Consider the following 26,819-nt stretch of genomic DNA (forward strand, 5'->3'; position numbering starts at 1 on the left):
TTGTAATGGTTCACAAAGAAATGCTCATGCTATTTCTGAGCAGTATTTCTGAAGTTCTGGAAGCAGCAGCATGTATTAGCACAATACACTGCTTCCTCATAAAGCTGATGCTTACAAGAGGACAGCAATCCACACATTGCCATCCTGCTTCCAAAACCTGAGCCGCTGTTGTGCCATACAGACTCAAGACCCTGACAAAGGACATGTCAAAGGAATAGTGTGCTTTTTGCTTAGAGCATGGGTAAAAAATGGTCTGGAAAATTTCCAGATAGGAGCAGAAAGCAGTCCCTAGTTGTCCTTCACATTAGAATAAATGACATTGATGAGATACTGCTAGAGATGATTGAGGTTGACTGTGCCATGTCAGGGAAGGCTCTGAAAAAAAGTGGATGCCCAGATGTTCAGTGGCATAGCTCCGGACACTACCAAATAAGTGACAGGGAAGTTCAGCAGACAGCTAAAGTCTGAACAAGATTTGGGAAAGTGTGAGCATTGTTATGTGGTTATGAAGAGATCTTGTCAATAGGTAGGTTTAACTCAAGGACCTACAGTACTACTGCAAAGAGTGGTGTTGGCTTCATTGGTAAGAGAAGCCTTAAAGAAACACTCAGAAAAGGCTGGAAGCACTTGTGCATTCTCAAGGCTCTGATGGAGTATATGGGAGATTGAATAATAGACAAATCTGGTCATTGCAGTGCATAAAGGAATTTTGTAGACTAGGTCCATGGACAGCAAAGTGAAAAAGTAGTTGAATAATGATCTTGAAGAAAGAGTGACTAGGGAGGAAAAGACAAAGTTGTATGTGCAAATGCAGCAAGGTTATGCAGCAAAGTGGAAGACCTTGAACTATTGATAGAGGATATGACCAAGTGCATTGGGACAGTAGATCTGTCCTGCAACAGCAATCATAAGTACTCTAAAACTGGCAGCTGCTTTTCAGGAATAGGCAGAAAGCAGTGTTAATGACAACTCAACTCAGTTTGGTAAAAGATAATCACTGCCCGCATTCCATATGCCATCAGGTTCCTTTTTCACTACCTAAAGAGTTCTGTAATGTTATTAGAGAGGTAATTGCTACTGCAGTAGCTGTTTTGGATAATTTAACATCAGGAATTAGGTTGGAGAGCAATTGATACTATTATTGGTAGATCCAAGACATTCTTGCATTTCTAGACAATAAAGATATCCTCCAGAGATTCACTAATGTGACAGAAAATGGTGCTATTCTATACTTGGCTTTGGTAACACATGAGGACATTATAGAAGAGCTGATCATCAGAAATAGATTTGGATTCAGAGATAATAAGTTCAATTCATGCAAATTAAATGTAAAGGTAATTTAAAATAGATCTATAACTGTCCTGGTTTCAGTTAGAACAGAATTAATTTTCTTCCTGGTAGCTGGTGGAATGCTGTGTTTTGGCTTAGGATGAGAAGAGTGCTGATAACACCCCGATGGTTTAATTGTTGCAGAGCAGTGCTTATACCAAGCCAAGGACACCTCAGCCTTTTGCTCTGTCCTGCCAACAGGCAGGCTGGGGGTGCAGTAAGAGCTGGGAGGGGACAGACCCAGGACAGGTGACCCAAACTAGCCAAAGGGGTATTCCATACCATCTGACGTCATGCTAAACAATATATAGGGGTGGCTAGCCAGGGGGAGGGGGCCGGACTGCTCGGGGTTAGGCTGGGCATCGGTCAGCGGGTGGTGAGCAATTGCATTGTGCATCACTTGTTTGTACATATTATTAGTAGTAGTACTATTATCATCATTGTATTATTATTATTATTATTATTATTATTATTATTATTATTATTATTATTATTATTATTATTATTATTATTATTTTCCTGTCTTATTAAACTGTCTTTATCTCAACTCACAGGCTTCATTTTCCATTTCTCTCCCCCGTCCCAGAGAGGGAGGGGGGAGGGTGAGCGAACAGCTGCGTGGTGTTTAGCTGCCGGCCGGGTTAAACCACGACAGTCCTTTTGGCGCCCAACGTGGGGCTCGAAGGGTTGAGATAACGACAGATCTGACCAGAGTGTGTTAAACTAAAATTGGTATAAGTATTAGACCTGCTTAATAGTCACTTGTCATAATGCTGATTGCTTTAATCTCAACTCTGCTGCGCCTGTTTACCAAATTGAGTATTATTGCACGTTATTTTCTGTATGTGCTCTCTGTCATGTTGTTTATCCTCTCCGGGCCCTGGTTTCAGACCATTATGGTACTGTGTGTTGTATCAGTGGCTTATGAGATGATGAAATATCTGGCCATGACTCTAACCTGGTATTTGTACTCAGTAACATCTTTGATTCTATACTTTGGAAACTTTTTTTTGGAAACTATTAGCAATTATATCTGTTGCCTTTTCTCATTAGGGAGTCAATCTGTGGAGGGGAAAGGGGAAGATAATTTTTCTTACTTGATTACTCTCCCTTTCTCCTTCACCACCCCTGTATGCTCCTGGATCATTCTTCCTTCCTCCTTCACCACCCTCTTATCCTCCGAGTTTATTACAATAGCTCTCCAAGATATTGAATATCCTTGGGATACTCAGACCAGCATAGTCTTGTTGTTCTGCCTCCTGAAAGCACTTCAGATTCTGCTTAAAGTTAAACAACTACTTAGGAAGCTCATCCGGAGATCTGCCCGGAGGCAGTATAGTTGTGGGTGGCAGGGAGTATGGGAGGATATGGGCAGGCATCTAGAGCAGTTGGCACCCCCAGTGTTTTGGAAATTCACCCCTGAACAATTGCAAAATCCTCAAAAACTGGCAGAATGCTTGAAAAAAAGGTGTAATGATTCTGGCAGTTCCAAAGTAACACAAATTATTGTAACATGCTGGGGCCTGGCTCATGCCTATCGAGCTGCCATTGATACTGCTATCAATTTAGTAACAGACCCTGCGGCCACTCCAAGCCCTGTGACAGATCCAACGGCCACTGTGACCCCTACGGTGGACTCTGCAGCCGCTCCAGTCCCAGCTCCTGCAGATGCTCCAATCCCAGCTCCTGCAGCCACTCCAGCTCCAGTTCCTGCAGCCGCTCCAGCTCCGGTTCCTGCAGCTGCTCCAGTCCCAGCTCCTGCAGCCGCTCCACTTCCAGCTCCTGCAGCCACTCCAGCTCCGGTTCCTGCAGCCGCTCCAGTTCCAGCTCCTGCAGCCGCACCAGTTCCAGCTCCTGCAGCTGCTCCAGCTCCGGTTCCTGCAGCTGCTCCAGCTCCTGCAGCCGCTCCAGCTCCTGTGGCTGGGTCAGAGAAAAGAGCTGTAGCAGTGCAAGTTGACCCTGCAGAGGGTATTCCAACCTCTGTGGCAGACCCTGTAACAAGGTCAGAGAAACGAGCAGTAGCAGTGCAAGCTGCCCCTGTAGAGAAGGTGAAAAAATGGTATAGAGATTCAGGTCGTTTAGAACGCAGAGAGTCTTCTGCCAAATCTAGGTATAGAGACGACGGAGACGACGACGACACTGGGCCATCATGGATTAAGGGGAGGAAGATGAGGATGCCAAAAAATCAACAGTAACTACCCGAAGCCTAAATGAGCGTGAGTTACGAGATGTGCGAAAAGATTTTGGTCGCTGTATAGGTGAGCAGATTGTCACCTGGCTGCTGCGATGCTGGGACACTGGAGCCAATTGTGTGGAATTAGAGGGCAGGGAAGCCAAGCGACTGGGATCCCTTGCTAGAGACACAGGCATTGACAAAGCAATTGCAGATGGAGCACAATCTCACAGCCTCTGGAGGCGTCTCCTCTCAGCTGTGAGGGAAAGGTATCCTTTCAAGGAAGAACTTGTATGACTACCAGGCAAGTGGACCACTATGGAGAAGGGAATCCAGTACCTGAGGGAATTAGCCGTACGGGAGGTGATTTATGACAATCCAGACCTCAGACAAACATCCAAAGATCCAGATGAAGTCAGGTGTACGCGACCCATGTGGCGGAAGTATGTACGGAGTGCACCATCATCATATGCCAGCTCATTGGCAATAATGCCTGGAAAGAGGATGAGGAACCCACAGTGGATGAAGTGGCTAAACAACTCCGGCAGTACGAAGAAAGTCTCTCTTCTTCCTTACAGGCCTGCGTCTCAGCTGTGGAGAAACTTTCTGAAAAGGTTCACCAACTTGAAGAAAGATTATTTTCCTCCTCACCTGTACAAAGCAGTGTCTCAGCTATCAGGGGTAGGCGTTCATCCACACAAGGAAGACGATATTGTGGGTACTCACCCCGTGCTACCCTGTGGTTTTACTTACGAGACCACGGAGAGGACATGAGAAAATGGGATGGAAAATCTACCGCGACCCTAGAGTCATGGGTACGTGAGTTGCAAAAGAAAACAATCAGGAAAAAGGGATTCTCTGAAAAGTTTGCTGCTCCAACTTCCAGCAGACAGTCCTTCAAACACAGAAACGAAGAAGATTCTGACCAGGGTTAGGGGGGCCCTGCCTCCAGCCAGGGGGAGGAAAGGGACAATCGAGTTTATTGGACTGTGTGGATTCGATGGCCTGGCACGTCAGACGCACAGAAGTATAAGGCTTTAGTAGACACCGGTGCACAATGTACTGTAATGCCATCGAGCTATAAAGGTCCAGAGCCCATCTGTATTTGTGGAGTGACAGGGGGATCTCAGCAGTTGACTGTATTGGAGGCTGAAGTGAGTCTGACTGGGAATGAGTGGGAAAAGCACCGCATTGTGACTGGCCCGGGATGCTCCATGTATCCTTGGCATAGACTATCTTAGAAGAGGATATTTCAAGGACCCAAAAGGGTTCCGGTGGGCTTTTGGTACAGCTGCCTTAGAGACAGAGGGCATTAAACAATTATCTACCTTGCCTGGTCTCTCAGAGGACCCCTCTGTTGTGGGGTTGCTGAGGGTCGAAGAACAGCAAGTGCCAATCGCTACCACAACTGTGCACCGGCGGCAATATCGCACTAACCGAGACTCCCTGATTCCCATCCATAAGCTAATTCGTCAATTGGAGAGCCAAGGAGTGATCAGCAAGACTCATTCACCTTTCAATAGTCCCATATGGCTAGTGCGAAAGTCTAATGGCGAGTGGAGACTAACAGTGGACTATCGTGGCCTGAACGAAGTGACGCCACCACTGAGCGCTGCAGTGCCGGACATGCTGGAACTTCAGTACGAACTTGAATCGAAGGCAGCCAAGTGGTACGCCACAACTGATATCGCTAATGCATTTTTCTCCATCCCTCTAGCAGCAGAGTGCAGGCCACAATTTGCCTTCACTTGGAGGGGAGTCCAATATATTTGGAATCGGCTGCCCCAGGGGTGGAAACACAGCCCTACCATTTGCCATGGGCTTATCCAGTCTGCGCTAGAGCAGGGGGAAGCTCCTGAACACCTGCGGTACATCGATGACATTATTGTGTGGGGTGACACAGCAGAGGAAGTTTTCGAGAAAGGGAAGAAAATAGTCCAAATCCTTCTGAAAGCTGGTTTTGCCATAAAAAAAAATAAAGTCAGAGGACCTGCACGAGAGATCCAGTTTTTAGGAATAAAATGGCAAGATGGACGTCGTCAAATCCCAATGGATGTGATCAACAAAATAACAGCTATGTCTCCACCAACTAACAAAAAAGAAACACAGACTTTCCTAGGTGTTGTGGGGTTTTGGAGAATGCACATCCCAAATTACAGTCTGATTGTAAACCCGCTCTACCAAGTAACCCGTAAGAAGAATGAGTTTGAATGGGGCCCTGAACAACGACAAGCCTTTGAACAAATCAAGCAGGAAATAGTCCATGCAGTAGCCCTTGGGCCAGTTCGAACAGGACCAGATGTAAAGAATGTGCTCTACACTGCAGCCGGGGAGAACGGCCCCACCTGGAGCCTCTGGCAGAAAGAACCTGGGGAAACTCGAGGTCGGCCCCTGGGGTTTTGGAGTCGGGGATACAGAGGATCTGAGGCCCACTATACTCCAACTGAAAAGGAGATATTGGCAGCATATGAAGGATTTTGATCTGCTTCGGAGGTGGTCGGTACTGAAGCGCAGCTCTTCCTAGCACCCCAACTGCCGGTACTAGGCTGGATGTTCAAGGGAAGGGTCTCTTCTACGCATCATGCAACTGATGCTACATGGAGCAAGTGGGTTGCACTGATTACTCAGCGGGCTCGAATAGGAAACCCCAGCCGCCCAGGAATCTTGGAAGTGATTATGGACTGGCCAGAAGGCAAATACTTTGGGATATCATCATCAGAGGAGGTGGGTCGTGCTGAAGAAGCCCCACTGTACAACCAGTTACCAGAAAATGAGAAGAAATATGCCCTGTTCACTGATGGGTCCTGTCGTATTGTGGGGAAGCATCGGAGATGGAAGGCTGCTGTATGGAGTCCTACACGACAAGTTGCAGAAGCTGCTGAGGGAGAAGGTGAATCGAGTCAGTTTGCAGAAGTGAAGGCCATTCAGCTGGCTTTAGACATTGCTGAACGAGAAAAATGGCCAGTTCTCTATCTCTACACCGATTCATGGATGGTAGCAAATGCCCTGTGGGGATGGTTACAGCAATGGAAGCAAAACAACTGGCAGCGTAGGGGCAAACCCATCTGGGCTGCTGCATTGTGGCAAGATATTGCTGCTCGGGTAGAGAACCTGGCTGTGAAAGTACGCCACATAGATGCTCATGTGCCCAAGAATGGGGCTACTGAAGAACATCAAAACAACCAGCAGGTGGATCAGGCTGCTAAGATTGAAGTAGCTCAGGTGGACCTGGATTGGCAGCATAAAGGTGAATTATTTATAGCCCGATGGGCCCATGACACCTCAGGCCATCAAGGTAGAGATGCAACATACAGATGGACTCGTGATCGAGGGGTGGACCTGACCATGGACGCTATAGCACAGGTTATTCATGACTGTGAAACATGCGCTGCAATCAAGCAAGCCAAACGGTCAAAGCCTCTTTGGTATGGAGGACGATGGCTGAAATATAAATATGGAGAGGCCTGGCAGATTGATTACATCACATTCCCTCAAACTCGCAATGGCAAGCGCCACGTACTTACAATGGTGGAAGCAACCACCGGATGGCTGGAAACATATCCTGTGCCTCATGCCACCGCCCGGAACACTATCCTGGGCCTTGAAAAGCAAGTCCTATGGCGACATGGTACCCCAGAAAGAATAGAGTCAGACAATGGAACTCATTTCCGAAACAACCTTATAGACACTTGGGCCAAAGAACATGGTATTGAGTGGGTGTATCACATCCCCTATCATGCACCAGCCTCCGGGAAAGTTGAACGATACAACGGACTGTTAAAGACTACATTGAAAGCAATGGGCGCTGGGACATTCAAAAATCGGGATACGCATTTCGCAAAGGCCACCTGGTTAGTCAATACTAGGGGATCTGCCAACCGAGCTGGACCTGCCCAATCAAACCTGTTACGTACTGTAGATGGGGATAAAGTTCCTGTAGTGCATGTAAGAAATATGCTGGGGAAAACAGTCTGGGCTACTCCTGCCTCAGGAAAAGGCAAACCCATTTGTGGAATTGTTTTCGCTCAGGGACCTGGATACACTTGGTGGGTGATGCAAAAGAACGGAGAGGTCCGGTGTGTACCTCAAGGAGATTTAATACTGGGTGAGAATAGCCCATGAACTGAAATGTACCATGTTAATTACTATATAATACTATATGTTATCACTACCATGACTACTATAGGTGACTAATTAGAATGTATGGAAAAGAGTGTAACCTGAGCATGACATAAATGGTATGGAATAAGGGGTGGATAGATGTCCTGGTTTCAGTTAGAACAGAATTAATTTTCTTCCTGGTAGCTGGTGGAATGCTGTGTTTTGGCTTAGGATGAGAAGAGTGCTGATAACACCCCGATGGTTTAATTGTTGCAGAGCAGTGCTTATACCAAGCCAAGGACACCTCAGCTTCTTGCTCTGTCCTGCCAACAGGCAGGCTGGGGGTGCAGTAAGAGCTGGGAGGGGACAGACCCAGGACAGGTGACCCGAACTAGCCAAAGGGGTATTCCATACCATCTGACGTCATGCTAAACAATATATAGGGGTGGCTAGCCGGGGGAGGGGGCCGGACTGCTCGGGGTTAGGCTGGGCATCGGTCAGCAGGTGGTGAGCAATTGCATTGTGCATCACTTGTTTGTACACATTATTAGTAGTAGTACTATTATCATCATTGTAGTATTATTATTATTATTTTTATTATTATTATTATTATTATTATTTTCCTGTCTTATTAAACTGTCTTTATCTCAACTCACGGGCTTCACTTTCCATTTCTCTCCCCCATCCCAGAGAGGGAGGGGGGAGGGTGAGCGAATGGCTGCGTGGTGTTTAGCTGCCGGCCGGGTTAAACCACGACAATAACAAATTTCAGTTTTATAAAGTGAGTGCATAAGCAGGGGCAATGAATTGAGAACCCTGGGAACTACATTAGGTAGTGGTGAAGGAGAAACTGTCAGAAGAAAGGAGATTGTTAATGGACTTGTCCAATAGTCATTTATTTTTGAAGTTCATTAATGACAAAGGGACAAAAAGCAGGAGGGAGTTGGCTAAGAAAGGAGGGAGACATCAGTACAACAAAGGCTCAGAAATGCCACAGAGGAAAGGCATGAAAACTAAAATAATAGAAATGAGAAAAATATGACAGGAGCAACTCAATCTGCTGTATATTGAAGTTTACCAACTGGAAGTGACTAAGGAAGATGAAGCCTGATATGATTGCAAGATAAGTAATTATTAAAATGGACTAATACATAAAAATATGCCATAGTCATACCTTTGCAGTTTCCCAGCTTTTTTCCAAACATACAGATACAGCAGAATGATTAGTTCTTCTGCCAAAACTTCTGCTTTATCATGTAGGGAAAATTTTATTCCATTTGGCCACTGCTGAATTATATTATCCACCATTAAAGTGGGAAAGGTAGATATTAGAAGAGTCGGTATCACTTTTTCCAGTAGATAAAGGTGTATCATTGCTATTGTGAAAGGCCAGGGTAAGATGTTTGCAATGCAGTATAACAATCTCATCTCTTCAGTTCCACCAATAAGAATTTAGTGTGGGCTAGGCGTAGATGAGAACTACATAAGACATGGGATTTGAAAGCCTGTCATATAACAGAAAACTAAAAGAGGTTGGCAGATTGAACCTGGTAAAACCAGTATGGAGAAAGGATTTGCTTGCCATGTATAAATCTTTCAGGAACAAAAAAAGAAATATTTGATGTAATAAATGGTGTCAACATTGGAAAAGTTAAGCATAAATTGTGAGGGGTATATTACATTTGGAAATTAAAGCATGCTTAACCATGAAAGCAGGGACAGGCTCAACTGGCATCTTCTGGGAATAACAGAAAACATCCAAAACTTGTATTATGTTAGAGCTCCACAGAGTTATAGAAGAACGCAGCCTCCAGGACCTGCTAGTGCTCCTGTCTAGTGAATGCTCAGTGCTGACCACACTGTGCTTATGAAGATCATAGTTGGTGAAATCTACCTGCTTAAGAGGAATTGTCCAACAATGCTGACAAGCATGTTCCTGCCTGGGCTCTAGAGAAAAGTCTGCTCAAAAACCTCCTCTCCCTGTGGATACAGTGTGTCTCTTTAATTAGGTGAACTCATATCTAGCGGTATTTGGATCGACTCTCTACTCTTAGTCATACTCTGATGAGTGCTAGGTTACCTGGGCCAAAATGAGACTGATGGTATTGTCTGCAGCCAGTGTAACATGCTTTTAATCCACATCAATCAGCTCCTGCTGCTGTCATTCTTAAAATCTGCCTGACCTTTGAAATTTTCAAGCAGCTTAATGTCTCACATCTCCCAGCTCTGGCTCCTTTTCTTCCAACTCAATCTTTAGTCTCTTCTGCATTAAACTCATCAGGATTTGGATTACTTTTTAATCCCTTTAAGCCTAGACAAAGTTAAGGTAGTACATAAATGTTTAATAGTTTACCTGGCAGAGCCATTGTTGGGGATGGTAGTGACTAGGGTTTTAATCCTATTGCAAATTTTCTGTACGGATAGTGGCATTTTTCACTGTTAAATCAGAATCAATTGTTCAAATATCAAATACTCTGTTGGAAGGTTGATAAATGTCATTTTATACTCTGTGAAGATTCATATATAAATCTGTCATATGTGCTTGCTGGAAGCTTAGTTTAAATGAGCTCAATTAAATACCAACCCAGCATGCATACAAGTTTTGCTTCCAGAACCCACAGTGATTGAAGATGACAGAAAGTGTGCTGTGCTGCATGCTCCAAACTCAGATTTATCCTGCTGCTTGAATGTCCTTTCTATGGTTGTTTCTCTGTCCCATAAGTAAATACATGGCATTACCACATGTTTGTTTGGGGGTCAGTTAAATACAAGAAAATCTTCACAGGTGGCTTTTATTTCTAGTAAGTTCCTAAAGATTACACCTGGTTTATAAGTGGAATAGTAAAGTATTTAGTTTGTTGCTGGTACCACATCTAAAAAGAGACAAACTTCACATCAAGGGAAAGTAACCTCTTCTGCTTCATGTAATTCATCATCTTAAGACTTACAGATATTCTAACCATATTAATTATGTATTTCTTACTTTCCTGACACTCCCACTTTGTCTTTCTCTTGAAATTTCAGGACTCAGCCATGCTTCTTTCTTGCCTGCAAATCACTTGATAAGGAGGCTCCCGACAGCACTGGGGGGGTTGGGTGTCCATTAGTGCTGGGAGATGTCTCCAGCACATCCTTATTAGGAGGCATATCCAGATGGAGCACATACCACAAGCCTTTGGAAAACAGAAGAGAGTTGTGATAAGGAGGAAGGAACAGAATAATCCCTAAATGTAAATCTCAGGGGCTCCATATCCATTGGAAGGTAACAGATCCCCATGGGGTCCCCACAAGATGACATATTATTTTAATGAAGTTTATGCCATCTGTTTTTCTATTTTGCATTTTTAATTTCACTTCTTTGCACTGAAATCCCCATCCAGACAGTCTGTCTGTCTTACCTAGCAGTCAGTGATGTGACAGTTTGCGTTAAAACAAAATAGGCAGTGTGGCAATGGGTTGCAGCACAGGCTACAGTGGTGATGAGGGACTGTGGCAGTGGCATCTTTATCAACACATCCACCACTCCAGGAGCTTGGCAGTAAATCCCCCACATCCTTGTCTGCAAGATGAGCATACGAGAGAAAGGCAGACAGAGCGACTCATAGCAGCATCCCTCTGAGACCTACTTCCTTTTCTTACTCAGCGTCCATGACAAGCATGCAGGCTGGCTTCAACGCAGGCTTTCATGCAATCTCAACTGTTGTAGAGGGAAGGAAAATTGCAGTGTCCAAGGCATGACACCTGGCCAGTACACTTAATGTGCTGGAGGGAGATATTCCACCCCAGAAGGGGCTCGCTGACTGTAACTGGCTTCAGGCAAGCAAAGTAACAAGGGCTGATGATGGGTATCAAAAATCAAGCTGCCATTAGGGAGTTTTGATTGTTTTTGTGGAAAATTAGAGAGGCTCTCCTTGGACGTGGGTTCTTGAAAAAGGATAAATCTTCTCCATTTATGAAAATGCATGCTTTATAGGCTATATTCAGAAGCAGCTCAAATGTTGCAGCTAATACCTTTCTTCCCAGCCTTTTGACCTCCTAATTATTCTCTGTGGACTCTTTCTTCTAGATATCCATCAGGGATGCAGTGCATCTGTCAGCGCTTCCTTGCTGTCTTTAGTTTAGCTAGGTTCTGGAGCAGTTTCTTAACTGCTTCTTTATAAAGTTGCCAGTCAGCTAATGGGGAAAGGTAGGTATTTTTGGAGGGCTCTGGTGGGATCTTGTCTGCTTAGATGTAAGCACCTTCTCTCTTTGAACTAGGTAGAGAAATATGGCACTACTTTTGGAAGATTGCTCAGTGGGGTGCCTAACTGTATGTGATCAGCAAATGTCTAATCTAGCACACTGGATCCCTCTTTAGGACCGAGTGAGCTACATGCAGATGAAGTCCCAAAAGGAAGCCTATTTCATATTGATGCTGGCTTGAAAATATTTGTGGTTTTTATTTTAGATTTTGTTTGCAAAGCTTCTTGGAAAAAGTGACCTGAATTGCAAATGTAGCAGATAATTTTCCCACTTTCCTAGCTACAGTTTTGTTCCTCTCCCAGCTTAGATCTCATGCTGGTATTTATCTAAGTACCAAAAAAAACACAGTGGCTGGTACTAGTCAGCCCCATAAGGAGAAGCGCATGTCACAAAGTTGCCTTTAATGTAAGTTGCTGTTGCTCAATTATATAATCTGCCAGCCTAACCAGAAACTTCCTGTGCTTCAAGAGGCAGGAAGCTGTCCTACAGCTAACAGAGCAGAGCTATTTCATGAATTAATAGGGTACTAACACTTTGCTGGGGCCAGCTGCATTGTAGGATGTTGCTTTTTTTCTCCAGGAGACACTGCAAAGATCAGTCTTAGAGCAGGTCAGCCACAGTCCCGTTATTGTGGGGGAGGAAATTATGCTCTCCTGGAACCTGGACCTATTGCTAGGGTGAGCATAAAAGCATCTTGAATCATCCCAGCCTGGCCTTTTGGCTTTCTGTATGACAAGAAGGAGATAAGAGCAACCGAGCAGCCATAGGGGAGGCCTGAGTCAAGCAGGGTGAGGTGAAGGAAGGAGAAAAAGCTGTGCTCTGACACATAACCATATTGCTCTCCCTCCAAGGAGAGATGAGATCTCAGATTAGACCACTGAGGCTTTCTGTCTGCTTCTGTTTCTCTCTTTATCAGTCCCACCTCTCTATGGTGTCGTTTATTTAAAAAAAAAAAAAGTGCTGAAGTTAAAAAAAGCATATTTAAAGGATACATCAAATGTCCTGAAAGATACAAGAATTTATGAGTAAAATTTTCACTTTTTTGCTCTATTATACATAGCATACAGAATATGCTGTATACCATATCTCCTTTTAAGCTCAAAGCACTCTGCAGATATCCAATTAAGTTTTATATCACCCTGTTGTATGGTATAATCTTATAACACCTGTCAAATCCAGTGATAAGTATACAAAGCATATTTGGATAATGAGGAAGAGACAGCAGGAAATAAAATATGTTTTCATCTATGCTGGAATAGAATAGAATAGTTCTGTTGGAAGGGAGCTTCAAAGATCTTGTCCAACTGCCTGACTACTTCAGGGCTAACCAAAAGTTAAAGCCTTTTAATGAGGGCATTATCCAAATACCTTTTGAGGCAAATGCCACACTAGGAGTTGACCAGGATTATCCTTGAATTTTGCAAGAGGCTGTTGCAGATCTTGCTTAAGCTAAGGTGCTTGCTGAGAGGATTGCTAAAAGGGAACCCAGTGGTATCCAGCACTGGAGTGTGACATACGGAGACGTAACCAGGCTGTGAGGGAATGGACCCATCGCTCCATCACTGAACTTCTCCATGTACAAACATCCTAAGATTTTACCTGATGGCAGGAGAGGATTTCATATCTCTGGCTTTCGCAGTCTCTAGCTGGGGACAGGGATTCTGCATAGAGACACCAATCACGTGTGTCCACTTCCAAGCACCAAATTACTTCTCCTGTGCTATTGTATTAATTCCTGCTTGTTAACAACATTCTCTGAAACCTCAGTCACTTAACTTGAATGATGTTCACTTACAGCAAGCAACTCTGGTAAGGGTGAAACGGCAACAGAAATCCTGTTCCAAGGAAATTCAGCATGTTGTTCCCTGGTGTGCTTGCGTTGGAAAAAAATAAGGATCTAATTTATGGCTGGGCCCCATCTTAGTGGAAACTGGAGTGAACAAAGGAGTAATCCACTTGGGGACAGAGGCTAACAGCACAAGCTTTGGTGTTGGCTCCTGCCTTCCAGCCTGCTGCTGTGCATTCGTGACAGATATTAAATTGCCATACTGTCAGGGAGGAGTAGTACTGGGAATATCAGTCAATGAGCTAAGAACTACAAAGCCCTCAGGGTTCAACATAACAAAATTCATGTATTTCTGGTTGAAACTTTACAGATGGTCTCTATCCCAGTAAATAACAGACTGCCTTTAACTCTCCATGTTGCTTCTGAAACTGATCTTTCAATGTGTAGTTATTTAACTCATGTGTAGCTATTGAACCACTCTCATAAGGTTGTGTATGGGTTCAGAACTTGTTTTAAAGCAGATCCACTGAAGAGACACAAAATGAACAGTGGAGTAACCTGTCCCAGTACTGTTCAAAAGGATGCCTCACTCAGAAACCCCCTGCCAGTGCTGCTTTTGCCAGAGGTTAAGATGAAAAAGTGGCTCTGGGAGATGCCATCCCAAAGGGAGCAGGTATCAAGCTTCTTGTGCAATCTGAATGGGTTGGTACCTGTCTGCATCCTTGGCTTCTTTTCTGCATCATTTCTTCCCAGTCTACTTCACAGCTTGTGACTTCTAAGTGTTTAAATACAGAAAGTAGAATAATAAGGGAAGGTTGTAGTAGACTGGACAAATCAATGTCATTAGTGTATCCTTATGTCAGTACCTCAAGTACTGTACTATTCCCAGTTGCTCTTCTGTAACAAGGCGATTAGCAGCTGTTGTTCCTGGGAAGAAACTCTGTAGGTAAATTAGGGAAACATTTTATAAAAAAGCTGTATCTCTTTAGCTAGGTCCCCAGGTTCCAGCTCTATTGACAAAACTGCAGATTTCTGTATCCATAACTGTTTGCTTGGTGACCTCAAATGACATCATTACCTTAAGTGCACAAAGCCATTTTCCTTCCTTGGGAGCATACATTTCCTTGAACACAGTCTGTACGTTGCTGGGGGGGGGAGTAATGTGGAAGCCAGAGTGCAGTGGCAATATAGCACTGCTATTGATTTTCTTCATGAAGACAGAAGTGCAGCCTACCACTCGGAGGTCTCCTGGGGCTGGGAGGAATTTATTTAAACATTATTTCATGTTATTACTCTTACCATTTGTAAGAGAAATTGTGTACACAGATTTATTGCAGCATCCTACCTTTAGGATATCTCCAGGCTGTTTGGAAGGGAATAAGAGAGTGAACAACTGCATCACATTAAGGGCAGTAGGGCTGTCTGCAGACAGAGTGGCAAAAACGAGGGCAGAAAAACAGTTGTGACAGGCATGTTATTGCAGATTAGATAGAGGAGAAATAGAGGGGCAGAAAGGAAGAGGTGTGTGAGATGCTGTAGCTGACACAGGCACCAGTAAAGAGTAAAGCCATTAAGAGAAACTGGAATAGAGCAACCCAGTGGGGTTCAGCAGAGATCTCTGGGCAGGAGGATGTGTGTAGGTGGATGAGACAGAGGGAAGGGAAGTACCAGTCAGCAAAGCCAGGAGCAAAGCACAGTGTGGACAAATAAATACAAGCACGATGTGGCATGATTTACATTTACACAAAATGATCCTAGTCTTTCTGTCACTGCTGTTCAATTTGTTATGCCAGCCCATCAGGGTCTTACTGCTCCTCCCAGCCCTCCTCCATCATACGTGCACCTCTCCTGTGACAAGTCACTGCGTACCCACCTGCCTCACCAGACGATAGACACATGTGCATTCACATCTTGTATCACACACAACAGTCTTAACTAACATGGCTTTAGATAAAAGGTTGTGTAGGAGGAGGCTATGAGCTAGCTGTATTATTCTGATGGGCAGTATCTGGCCATCCTCTGGCCTCGGAGTTTTTACAGTATAAATATATGTGGTAGTCCAGGAAAGTGAGCTAATCCTGGAGATCTACTTCTACACAAGTTATTTCACTTTGTAATCAGAATGTGCCAAAGCATCTGAATGGAGGTTTTGTGCTTGAAGCAGAAGACCAGAGCTGCAAATTACAAGTTCTCTTTTTTTGCACTGCCCTGACTTGCCATAATCTGTCACAAATGTAAGAAGTAGCTCAGATCATGTCCTGCTTATTTCACTAGCAGTAGGTTGTGAGGTAAACAAATTAAGCAAATTACTGACAGTCTCTGATAGAAGGAGGGAAAAACACAGTAATTGAAGTAGTGATTAGAATAAAAACTACCCTGGCAGAACCTAACCACAGCAGTCAATACCCCAGCAGTGATAAGCCCATGGTCTGTTCAGAGGTCTCACTACATGCTGCATATTGCTCTCATCACTGCTTTCTTTGAGGCAAATAGAGACCCCATTTAAAAGTGTGTTCACCCCCTGTGGTGGTTTTACTCAGGTGGGCAGCCGAGCTCCACCACAACCGCTCTCTCACTCCCCCTCTCCTCAAAGAAGAAGGGGGAGAAAATACAACACAGAGAACTCGAGGTTTGAGATGAGAAAGGTTTAATTAAAGGGAAAGGGAATGGGGAGGAAAAACAGAAACAGAAGAAACAATCAGTCCGCGCGGAAGCACAGAGAGAGAAAAAAAATTATTCTCTACTTCCCATCAGCGAGCGGTGTTCGGCCACGTCCTGGGAAGCAGGGCCTCAAACGCGTAGTGGTTGTTCAGGAGGAACAGCCCCCTCCCCCACGAGAGCCCCCCCTTTTATTGCTGAGTGTGACATCAGGTGTTATGGAATATCCCTTTGGTCGGTTTAGGTCAGCTGCCCCGGCAATGTCCCCTCCCCATCACTTGCCCACCCCCAGCCTGCTGGCTCTTGGGGGCTTGGAAGGAGTCCTGATGCTGTGCCAGCACTACGCAGCAATAGACACAACACTGGAGTGATATCAGTGCTGTTCCAGCTACGAGTGCAGAGCACAGCACTGTGTGGGCTGCTGCAGGGAAAAGGTGACTCCAGCTCAGACAGACCCAACACAACTTCCACCCCTTATTCCATAACATTTGTGTCACAATCAGATACAGTTTAGTATATAGATGTTCTCATCACCATTGTTTTCTGTCCATTGAAGCATTTTTATGTCTGTACTTCTCTTTATTCTATAGGTCTTTTCCCAAAATGCTCATAAAAACTGTTGATGGTTTCAGCTTCATCTGTCAAAGTGGTCACTCAGGGCAGGCGAAGTTGGTTTTCTTGACACCAGCACCAGCTTAGCTCACATCACTGTTGCGCTTGCCCGGTTCCTTGCAAAGTTGACCTGTCATTGGTTCTGCAGTGTCCTCCTACAACACATAACTTGGATGACAGATTAATTTTCTCCCAGTGTTCCTCCACAGCAGGACCAGGATGGCCTTCAGACCCCCTGTTGTTAACTAGCCAAGTGGCCTCTGGTAGATTTATATCCCAATGTTTCCACGTCCCAGCACCCAATGCTCGCAGCATAGTTTTTAACAGTCCATTGTACCTCTCAACCTTCCCAGAGGCTTGTGGGTGATAAGGGATGTGATACACCCATTCAATGCCATGTCTCTTGGCCCAGGAAGTGACCAAATTATTTCAGAAGTGACTCCCACTGTCGGACTCAATTCTTTCTGGTGTACCATGTCGCCACAGCACTTGTCTTTCCAGGCCCAAGATAGTGTTTCGGGCCGTGGCATGGTTTACTGGATATGTTTCCAGCCACCCAGTAGTTGCTTCTACCATGGTGAGTATGTAACGTTTACCTTGGCGGGTTTGTGGAAGTGGTACGATGTAGTCAATCTGCCAGGCCTCACTATATTGAAATCCAAGCCATCTCCCCCTATTCCAGGGAGACTTTACCCTCATGGCTCGTTTGATTGCAGCACAGGTCTCACACTGATGGGTAACCTGTGTGATGGCCTCAATGGTCAGGTCCACCCCTCGATCACGAGCCCATCTGTATGTGGCATCCCTCCCCAGATGTCCTGATGTTTCATGGGCCCATCGAGCTACAAACAGCTCACCCTTACGTCCCCAGTCCAGGTCCACCTGAGCTATTTCAATTTTTGAAGCTCAATCTACTTCTTCATTGTTCTGATGTTCTTCGGTAACACGATTCTTAGGCATATGGGCATCTACATGACGTACTTTTACAGCCAGGTTTTCTACCCAGGCAGCAATATCTTGCCACAGGGTAGCAGCCCAGATAGATTTACCTCTGTGCTGCCAGTTGTTCTGTTTCCATTGTCGCAGCCACCCCCACAGAGCATTTGCCACCATCCATGAGTCAATGTAGAGATACAGTACCGTCCACTTTTCTCTTTCAGCAATTTCTAGGGCCAGTTGTATAGCTTTCACTTCTGCATACTGATTCTACTCACCTTCCCCTTCCATGGCCTCCACAACTTGTCGTGTGGGACTCCACACAGCAGCTTTCCACTTCCGATGGCTCCCTACCACACGGCAGAGATCGCTCTTTATAAGTACATTAAAGGAGGCTGTAGCAAGGTGGGGGTTGGTCTATTCTCCCATGTGCCTGGTGACAGGACAGGGGGGAACGGACTAAAGTTGCGCCAGGGGTGTTTTAGGTTGGATATTAGGAAGAACTTCTTTACCGAGAGGGTTGTGAGGCATTGGAATGGGCTGCCCAGGGAAGTGGTGGAGTCACCATCCCTGGAGGTCTTTAAAAGACGTTTAGATGTTGAACTTAGTGATATGGTTTAGTGGAGGACTTGTTAGTGTTAGGTCAGAGGTTGGACTCGATGATCTTGAGGTCTCTTCCAACCTAGACAATTCTGTTATTCTGTGATATTTGTGTCCTGGCAATAGCAGGGTCCTTGTTAGGTGAGGGTACCCTGGTGGTCTTGGAAATGGACCTGAGCTGAACATTAATGGAGGAACATTCAAGGAGCCCTTCTGCCCTGAACCTGGGGACAGTCTGTCTTGTCTCCACTTACATCAGCCAGTGTTGCACTGTGGTGGTTTTACCGTGCTGGGCAGCTAAACCCCACAACCGCTCTCTCACTCCCCCTCCTTTAGATGAGGAGGGGGAGAAGTAAAGCAAAGAACAACTCACGGGTTGAGATAAGGATAATTTAATTAAAGGGAAATAATTATAATAATTAAATAAAGACTACCATGAACTAAACAATTTAACTAAGGGGAAGTAAAAGGGAAAAGGGGGAAAAAGGGAGGAAAACAAACAAACAAAATAAATGAAAGCTATATGGAAGTGCAGAGGAAAGAAATTACTCTCTACTTCCCACAAATGAGCGATGATTGACCACGTCCTTGAAGCAAGGCCTCAACGCACGCAGCCGGTGTTCGAGAGGAGGACCGACGTCTTCTCAACGAGAGCCCACCCCTCCCCTCTTCTTCCTGTTTCCACCTTTTATTGCTGAGTGTGACACCACATGGTATGGAATATCCCTTTGATTGGTTTAGGTCAGCTGCCCTAGTGATGTTTCTCTCCTCACTTTTTGCCCACCCCCTAGGAGGGTTAGAGAAAGGCCCAATGCTGTGCCACTGCTGCTCAGCAGTAGACACAACACTGGTGTGATAACACTGCTGTTCCAGCTACAAGTACAGAGTACTGATTAAGGAGGTATTGGGGAGGCATTGGGGAGGCATTGGGGAGGCAAGGACAATCCCCAGACATGGACTGTATATCTCGAAACAAGACACTGAAACTCATGATAAGGAAGCGGCAGACGGACAGAGAAACAAACGTAAGGACTATAAATCTCAAAACTGGACATTGGAATTCATTATAAAGATACAACAAACGGAAGAATTGGCAACAACCAGCTCTCGCAATTAAGAAACCTGCCAATTCAGCAGATTCCTGACCAAAGGTGAAAAGTACACTGTGAGGAAGACTCGGGGTCTTCCTCCCAAAGACCCCTGCCCACGTCCCAAAGACCCCTGCCCACAATTCTTGGAAGGCTCTGCGCAGGCGCAAGGTGCCAAAAGACTAATTAGCATGAGAAGCGAGGGAAGGCGGGGATAGGTAATGCATATGTATAGGTGCTTGTAGAATATTGATAGATTGATTGTATAAATTCAAGACTGCTTTCTGCTTTGAGTATGCACGATAGGTGGAGAGATCCCCCGTGCATCCAGCGCTGCAATAAAGAATATACCACTTAAAGGAATTTCGGCTTCGATCTTTGAATCAATCTGGCACCCCAGATGGGACGACCTCTCTGCCGGACCGCAGGACCCGCTGGGGACAGGACTCCCTAGGGTACCCCCGGGATTTCCCGGAGGGACTCCTCGACTCACCGGATCACTGCGGAGGCAGACAAGGACCCCATCATTGTAAGTGAGTATATTCTTTATTCTGGTTTGGTTTTCTGGTAGACCGGTCATCTGGGACTGTCCAGTAAGTCGGAAGGTGACTTCTGCAGGACAGTATTTGGTATATACTTTGTGGTTAGTACCACAAGTATATCTGGGGACCTTGGGGTCCATCTGTATCTGGAACTGTCTGTAAGTCAGAAGGTGATCTTCTGCGAGGCAGTGTTTGGTATATACTTTGTGGTAAGCACCATAAGTATATTTGGGGACCTTAAGGAAGGAGCTCGCTTTAAGGTCCATCTGGAATTGTGTTGTCTATTTCGGTTTTCTGACTCATGGAGTATGGTATTTAACTCTGGTTATTGTTACTGCGATTTTGGCTATTTTCCTGGTGGTAATAGTAGGTTCGTGGCATTGTTGTAAGAAAGATATCGTTACGGTGTTACACAGTTTGGTTTTCTGACTTATCGCATGTGGAATTTGACTCTCACTATTGTTATTGTGATTTTGGCAATATTGCTGGTAATAGTAGTTTTGTGACATCTCTACTGAAAGATATTGCGTGCCCGTATTTTTGTGAGTGATACGTTTTGTGATACGCTTTTGTAAGTAACATGTGTATTCTGAAAGTGTAAACTGGAAACTGGGGGGGCAAACAAGCAGTGAAATTTTAAAGAAAAGTGTGTTAGGATGTGTTTTAAGTCACTGGAAGGATATTGGAGGATCTGCCGGTGGAAGTGTGAACAGGAAAACATTGATAAAATATCGTAATCAGTGGTGGCCGCTTTATAAGCTGGAATGTGGAGAAAAGTGGCCCCTAAATGGAACTTTAAACTATAATATTTTGCTACAGTTAATGTTGTTTTTTGAGAAGCAGAACAGGATGAAATGTTGTATACTGATGTTTCAGCATCTTGGTGGGAAAAGGTACGGAATTAAGTTGGCCCCTGACTGAGCCTTTGATGATGGCATTAGAGAAGTACAGGCTGGAGAAAGATAAAGGAAGTGTTAAAAGGGTTGTTGAAAGTGTTAAAGGTGTTTGAAGTTGAATGAGCAGGGAAAGAGGATGTAGGAATGTTAATAGTTCTGCCTCTGCCCGAGGCAGAGATCTTAAAATCCCGGGTGTTAGCCCTTTAGGGCAAAGGGACCATGATGGGTCCGAGAGAGTTGTCACAGAAACAGAAAACCAGTTAACTCTTAAAACAACCTGAGTTCATGTGCGAGCTCAGATTGCCGATGAGACCGCTCAGGGAACTGTGGACAATTGCATTCCCCTGACCGACCCCCACTAAGACCCGAATCATCCTGAAAATTATGAACGGTTAAGTAAATACTAAAATCTGGATGAATTGGGAATTGAGAATATGCTTCCAACAAGGTCTAAAAGAAACCCCTATGGAATTTTTGGACCAACTCTGAAATGTAATGAAAATAAATAAATAAATAAATAAATAAATAAATAAAACAAAACGGTTTGGACCTGGCTTTGGAGGACAAATTGACTAGCCTTTTCCTAGGATAATAGACCCCTGATTTCAACAGGAATAACGGGGACCTGGGGAATCTACCCTAGTACCTCCGCTGGTTATAATGAAGCTAGGGGAGGAATGGAAGTGAAATTTCTTATTGATATGGGGCAACGTATTCAGTTCTAAATCAAGCATTAATGCCTTCACAGAATTATTATGTTAGGGTAAAAGATGTGTCGTGGTTTAACCCGGCCGGCAGCTAAACACCACGCAGCCGTTTGCTCACCCTCCCCCTCCCTCTCTGGTACGGGGGAGAGAGGTGGAAAGTGAGGCCCGTGAGTTGAGATAAAGACAGTTTAATAAGACAAAATAATAATAATAATAATAATACAATTATGATAATAGTACCACTACTAATAATGTGTACAAACAAGTGGTGCACAGTGCGGTTGCTCACCACCCGCTGACTGATGCCCGGCCTGGCCCCGAGTGGTCCGGCCCCCTCCCCCCGGCTGGCCACCCCTATGTATTGTTTGGCCTGATGTCAGATGGTATGGAATACCCCTTTGGCTAGTTTGGGTCACCTGTCCTGGGTCTGTCCCCTCCCAGCTCTTACTGCACCCCCAGCCTGCCTGTTGGCAGGACAGAGCAAGAAGCTGAGATGTCCTTGGCTTGGTATAAGCACTGCTCTTTAACAATTAAAACATCGGGGTGTTATCAGCACTCTTCTCATCCTAAGCCAAAACACAGCATTGTACCAGCTACTAGGAAGAAAATTAACTCTGTTCTAACTGAAACCAGGACAAGGTGTAACTGAAAAGGCTTATTTTTGTGAACCTTTGAAGTACAAGTTACGGAAAAAATGGGGCATACACAGATTTTTATATATGCCTAGCTCCTCATGGGCACTCTTAGGTAGAGATTTATTAGAGCAAGTAGGAGCAGAAATTGTTTTTGAAAAAAGGGAAAATGGAATTAAGTATAGGAGAAGAACAACTAACAAATGTGTTAAGTTTGGCACTAATACAAACTGACCCTAAAAGTGAAATACCTTTAGAGATCACAGATCAAGTATGTCCAGGAGTTTGGGCTACTGAAACCCCTGAAAGAGGTAAAAATGTGACCTTAATAATTATTAAATTAAAGCCAGGAGAGAAACCCGTTAAGGTTAAGTAATATCCTTTGAGGATAGAAGATAGGAAAGGAATTAAAGAGATAATTAATAATTTTTTACAGTATGGATTATTGATTGAATGCGAATCAGAATAAAATACACCCATATTGCCAATTAAAAAGGCAGATGAAAAAGCTATAGGCTAGTTCAGGATTTGAGGGCCATAAATAAAATCACTGAGGATATACATCCAGTAGTGGCAAACCCTTATACTTTGCTGACTAAATTAAAGAATAGTCAAGTCTGGTTTACCGTACTGGATTTAAAAGACGCCTTCTTCTGCCTAGGCTTAGCCACAGAAAGCCAAAACCTATTCGCCTTTGAATGGGAAAATCCCGATTCAGGCAGAAAGACGCAGCTTACGTAGACATTACTACCTCAAGGATTCAAGAATAGCCCCACTATTTTTGGAAACCAATTAGCAAGGAAACTCGAAACATGGATGCCTCCGGACACTGAAGGTGCTTTGTTACAATATGTACATGATCTCTTAATAGCTACTGAGACTAAAGGGAGTTGTATTCAATGGACTATAAGTCGTCTTAATTTTCTGGGTTTAAATGGATATCAAGTCTCTTGACAGAAAGTCCAGCTGGCTCAACAAAGTGTGACCTATCTGGGATTTGAAATTTCGGAAGGACAACGAGAACTAGGAACTGAACATAAGGAAGTCATTTGCCAGACTCCAGAACCTCAAATGGTAAAGGAGCTACAAACCTTTTTAAGAATGACAGGTTGGTGTCGCCTTTGGATTTATAATCATGGACTATTGGTAAAGCCTCTATGTGAATTGATAAAGATTAACCAGTCAAAGTTAGTCTGGACTGGAGAAGCACAAAAAGTCTTTAAACAACTTAAACAAGAATTGATGATTTTGAAATATCAAGCAATATTGGTAGAACAGGACAACGTGGAAATTGTGATAACTAATATTGTGAATCTAGCCTCTTTTCTTAGTGATGCTCCAGCACAACCTGTGATTCACGATTGTTTAGAAACTATAGAGACTGTGTATTCCAGCCGACCAGACCTTAAGGAGGAGCCCATGGAAGATGCGGAAGAAACTTGGTTCACGGATGGGAGCAGTTTTGTTATGCAAAGACAACATAAAGCTGGATATGCTATAACAACTACTCAGCAGGTAATCGAGTCTAAGCCTTTACCCCCTGGAACATCAGCTCAAAAGGCGGAGATAGTTGCTCTCATGAGAGCATTGGAACTGGCAGCGGGAAAAAGGGTAAATATTTGGACAGATTCTAAATATACATTCGGCGTGGTACCTGCTCATGGAGCAATTTGGAAAGAACATGGATTGCTGACCGCTCAGTGAAAACACAAAGTATGCTGAAGAAATTTTAAAATTGTTAGAGGCTGTAAAACAACCAGAAAAGGTAGCTATCATGCATTGTCAGGGACACCAAAAGGGGAACACCGATTTTGAAATTGGAAATCGATTGGCAGAGGCTAAGCAGGCAGCTGAAATAACTGAGGTGAAGGCATTGTCTTTGATACCAGACGGTAAAATCCAAACTATATCCAAATTATACAAAAGAAGACTTCAAATTAATTGAAGATTTGAAAGGTAAAATGAAACCAGATGGATGAGTATATTTAAAAGATAACCACATAGTAATACCCTCTAGTTTGACATGGCCCATAGTTCTTACAGAACACAATAAAACGTATTGGGGAGCTGGCACACTGCATAAGAGCCTGCGTCAGACATTAGTGGGACGATATGATAAAACAAGTAACTCAACAATGTAGCATTTGCTTACACAATAACCCCAATACCAAGAATAGAATAAAATTTGGAATAATCGGTAAAGGAAATTATTCGGGGCAACAGTGGCAAATTGATTTTTCAGAACTCCCTAGAAAAGGGGGGTATCATTATTTACTGGTTCTGACTGACACGTTTTCAGGAAGGCCTGAAGCCTTTCCCTGTCGAACAAACAAAGCAAGAGAAGTGGTTAAAGTCTTGTTAAATGAAATAATACCATGCTTTGGGATTCTAGTAGCAATGTCTTCTGATAGAGGTTCACATTTTTGTGCTCAAGTGGTAGAACAGATAAGTAAGATTCTAAAGATAGATTGGCAACTGCATACTCCTTATAGACCACAGGCAAGTGGACAGGTAGAAAAAATGAACCATTTAATTAAACAATAAATAGCTAAAATTGGATAAGAAGCTAATTTGTCATGGCCTCAATCCCTCCCTTTAGCATTACTTGGAATTAGAGTTAAACCTAGAATAAAAGGGAATTTGAGTCCCTTCAAAATCTTATATGGAAGGCCATAGCAATTTCTATTTAGTGGAGAGGACCTAACGCAGTTAGGATCAGAATATTTATATGCTTATATAACTGAACTTCAGAAACAATTAAATAAAGTACATAAATTTGTTTTAGGGACCAGGGCTAGAGGGTTGGATCAACCAATCCACCCCTTTAAGCTCGGGAATTATATATATATATAAAGACTTTTTCAGGACAACCCCTACAGGAAAAATGGAAGGAAAGTGGATGGGACCATACCAAGTATTACTGACAACACACACCGCCATTAAGATTAAGAAGCAAGCAGCTTGGATCCACAATTCAAGGGTGAAGAAGGTCCCGGCGAGGATATAGACCACCACTCCAATTGGACCAACAAAATTACGGTTTTCCAGATCCTAATGATTGCAGGGGTGCGGTTCTCGGATTCGGGGTGGGCAACTTGGGATGAGAACTTACACCTGACCTTAATACAAACAATTTCTCAAGTAACTAATAAGACGAACTGTTGGGTATGCACCCATCTGCCACAGCATGGGAATAAGGGTGTATCGTTAATCGGGATTCCCTCGCCTGCAAACTTATCTTGGACTAATTTGTGGGAAGACACATCTTGGGGTCGAAAATATTAAGAAGTTTTGGAACTAGAAGTTAGTAGCTTCGTGCCGTTGGAATCTTACTATGTATGTGTACAAAGGTGTAACCTGCCTAAGGGTATGGGAAAACAGCATTGTATAAATACGGATACTACTTATGTGGGAAATCAGACATCTTGTAATTGAACAATTGATATTAGTACGACTAGCGGCTGGGCAAATTCAACCAGCTGGACGGTTCCAGAAGGAAAAGGGTGGTATTGGCTATGCAATGATACAGCCCGTAAGGTCTTGCCTGAGAATTGGAAGGGAACTTGCACTCTTGGAGCGGTAGTCCCCAATATGACAGTACATGATGTAGTGCCTCGAGGTTACTTGAGAAATCATATGCGGAGAATCAGACAAAAAATTAACAATCCATTGACAGAGAGACACACCGCTTTTCATAGTTTTGTTTGATGGTTTATCCCATGGTTAGGAGTGAGTGAATTGGAAAAGGCAATAGTTAATATTTCTGCAATTATAGAGAAGTTAGAAAACAAAACTCTGGATGCTATAAAGGCTCAACAAGAAGAGATATCTAGTTTATCACAGGTAGTATTACAAAATCGGATGGCCCTAGACTTGTTACTGGCCGCTCAAGGGGGAGTCTGTACAGTAATAAACACAAGTTGTTGTGTGTATGTAGATCAGAGTGGAAGGATCTCTACCGACCTGGAAGAAATATGGAAGCAGACAAGGGTCCTACATATCAGTAAAGATGATCTTTCGTGGAGTTTTAGTGAAATATGGAATAAGTTAACCTCCTGGTTGCCCAATTTTCAATGGTTGAAACAAGTGTTCATTGCTCTAATCGCATTAGTAGTATTAGGAATATTTGTGTGCATGTTGTTTAGATGCCTGCTTTGTTGTGTTGCTGTAAATAATGAAAGTATCTGATGCAAAAGAATTTGCATGGGAAAAGAAAAGGGGGGATTGATTAAGGAGGTATTGGGGAGGCATTGGGGAGGCATTGGGGAGGCAAGGACAATCCCCAGACATGGACTGTATATCTCGAAACAAGACACTGAAACTCATGATAAGGAAGCGGCAGACGGACAGAGAAACAAACGTAAGGACTATAAATCTCAAAACTGGACATTGGAATTCATTATAAAGATACAACAAACGGAAGAATTGGCAACAACCAGCTCTCGCAATTAAGAAACCTGCCAATTCAGCAGATTCCTGACCAAAGGTGAAAAGTACACTGTGAGGAAGACTCGGGG

At 43.9% G+C, this 26,819-nt stretch overlaps 1 protein-coding gene across 2 annotated transcripts in view; it reads left to right on the forward strand.

Annotated features, from left to right (window-relative positions):
• LOC116501254 (protein FAM219A-like) overlaps positions 1-26,819 on the forward strand; it is a 138,855-nt gene that overhangs the window by 60,109 nt on the left and 51,927 nt on the right. The gene's annotated exons all lie outside the window — the stretch shown is intronic.

The sequence above is a fragment of the Aythya fuligula genome, chromosome W (genome assembly GCF_009819795.1).
Source record: "Aythya fuligula isolate bAytFul2 chromosome W, bAytFul2.pri, whole genome shotgun sequence".
NCBI lineage: Eukaryota > Metazoa > Chordata > Aves > Anseriformes > Anatidae > Aythya > Aythya fuligula.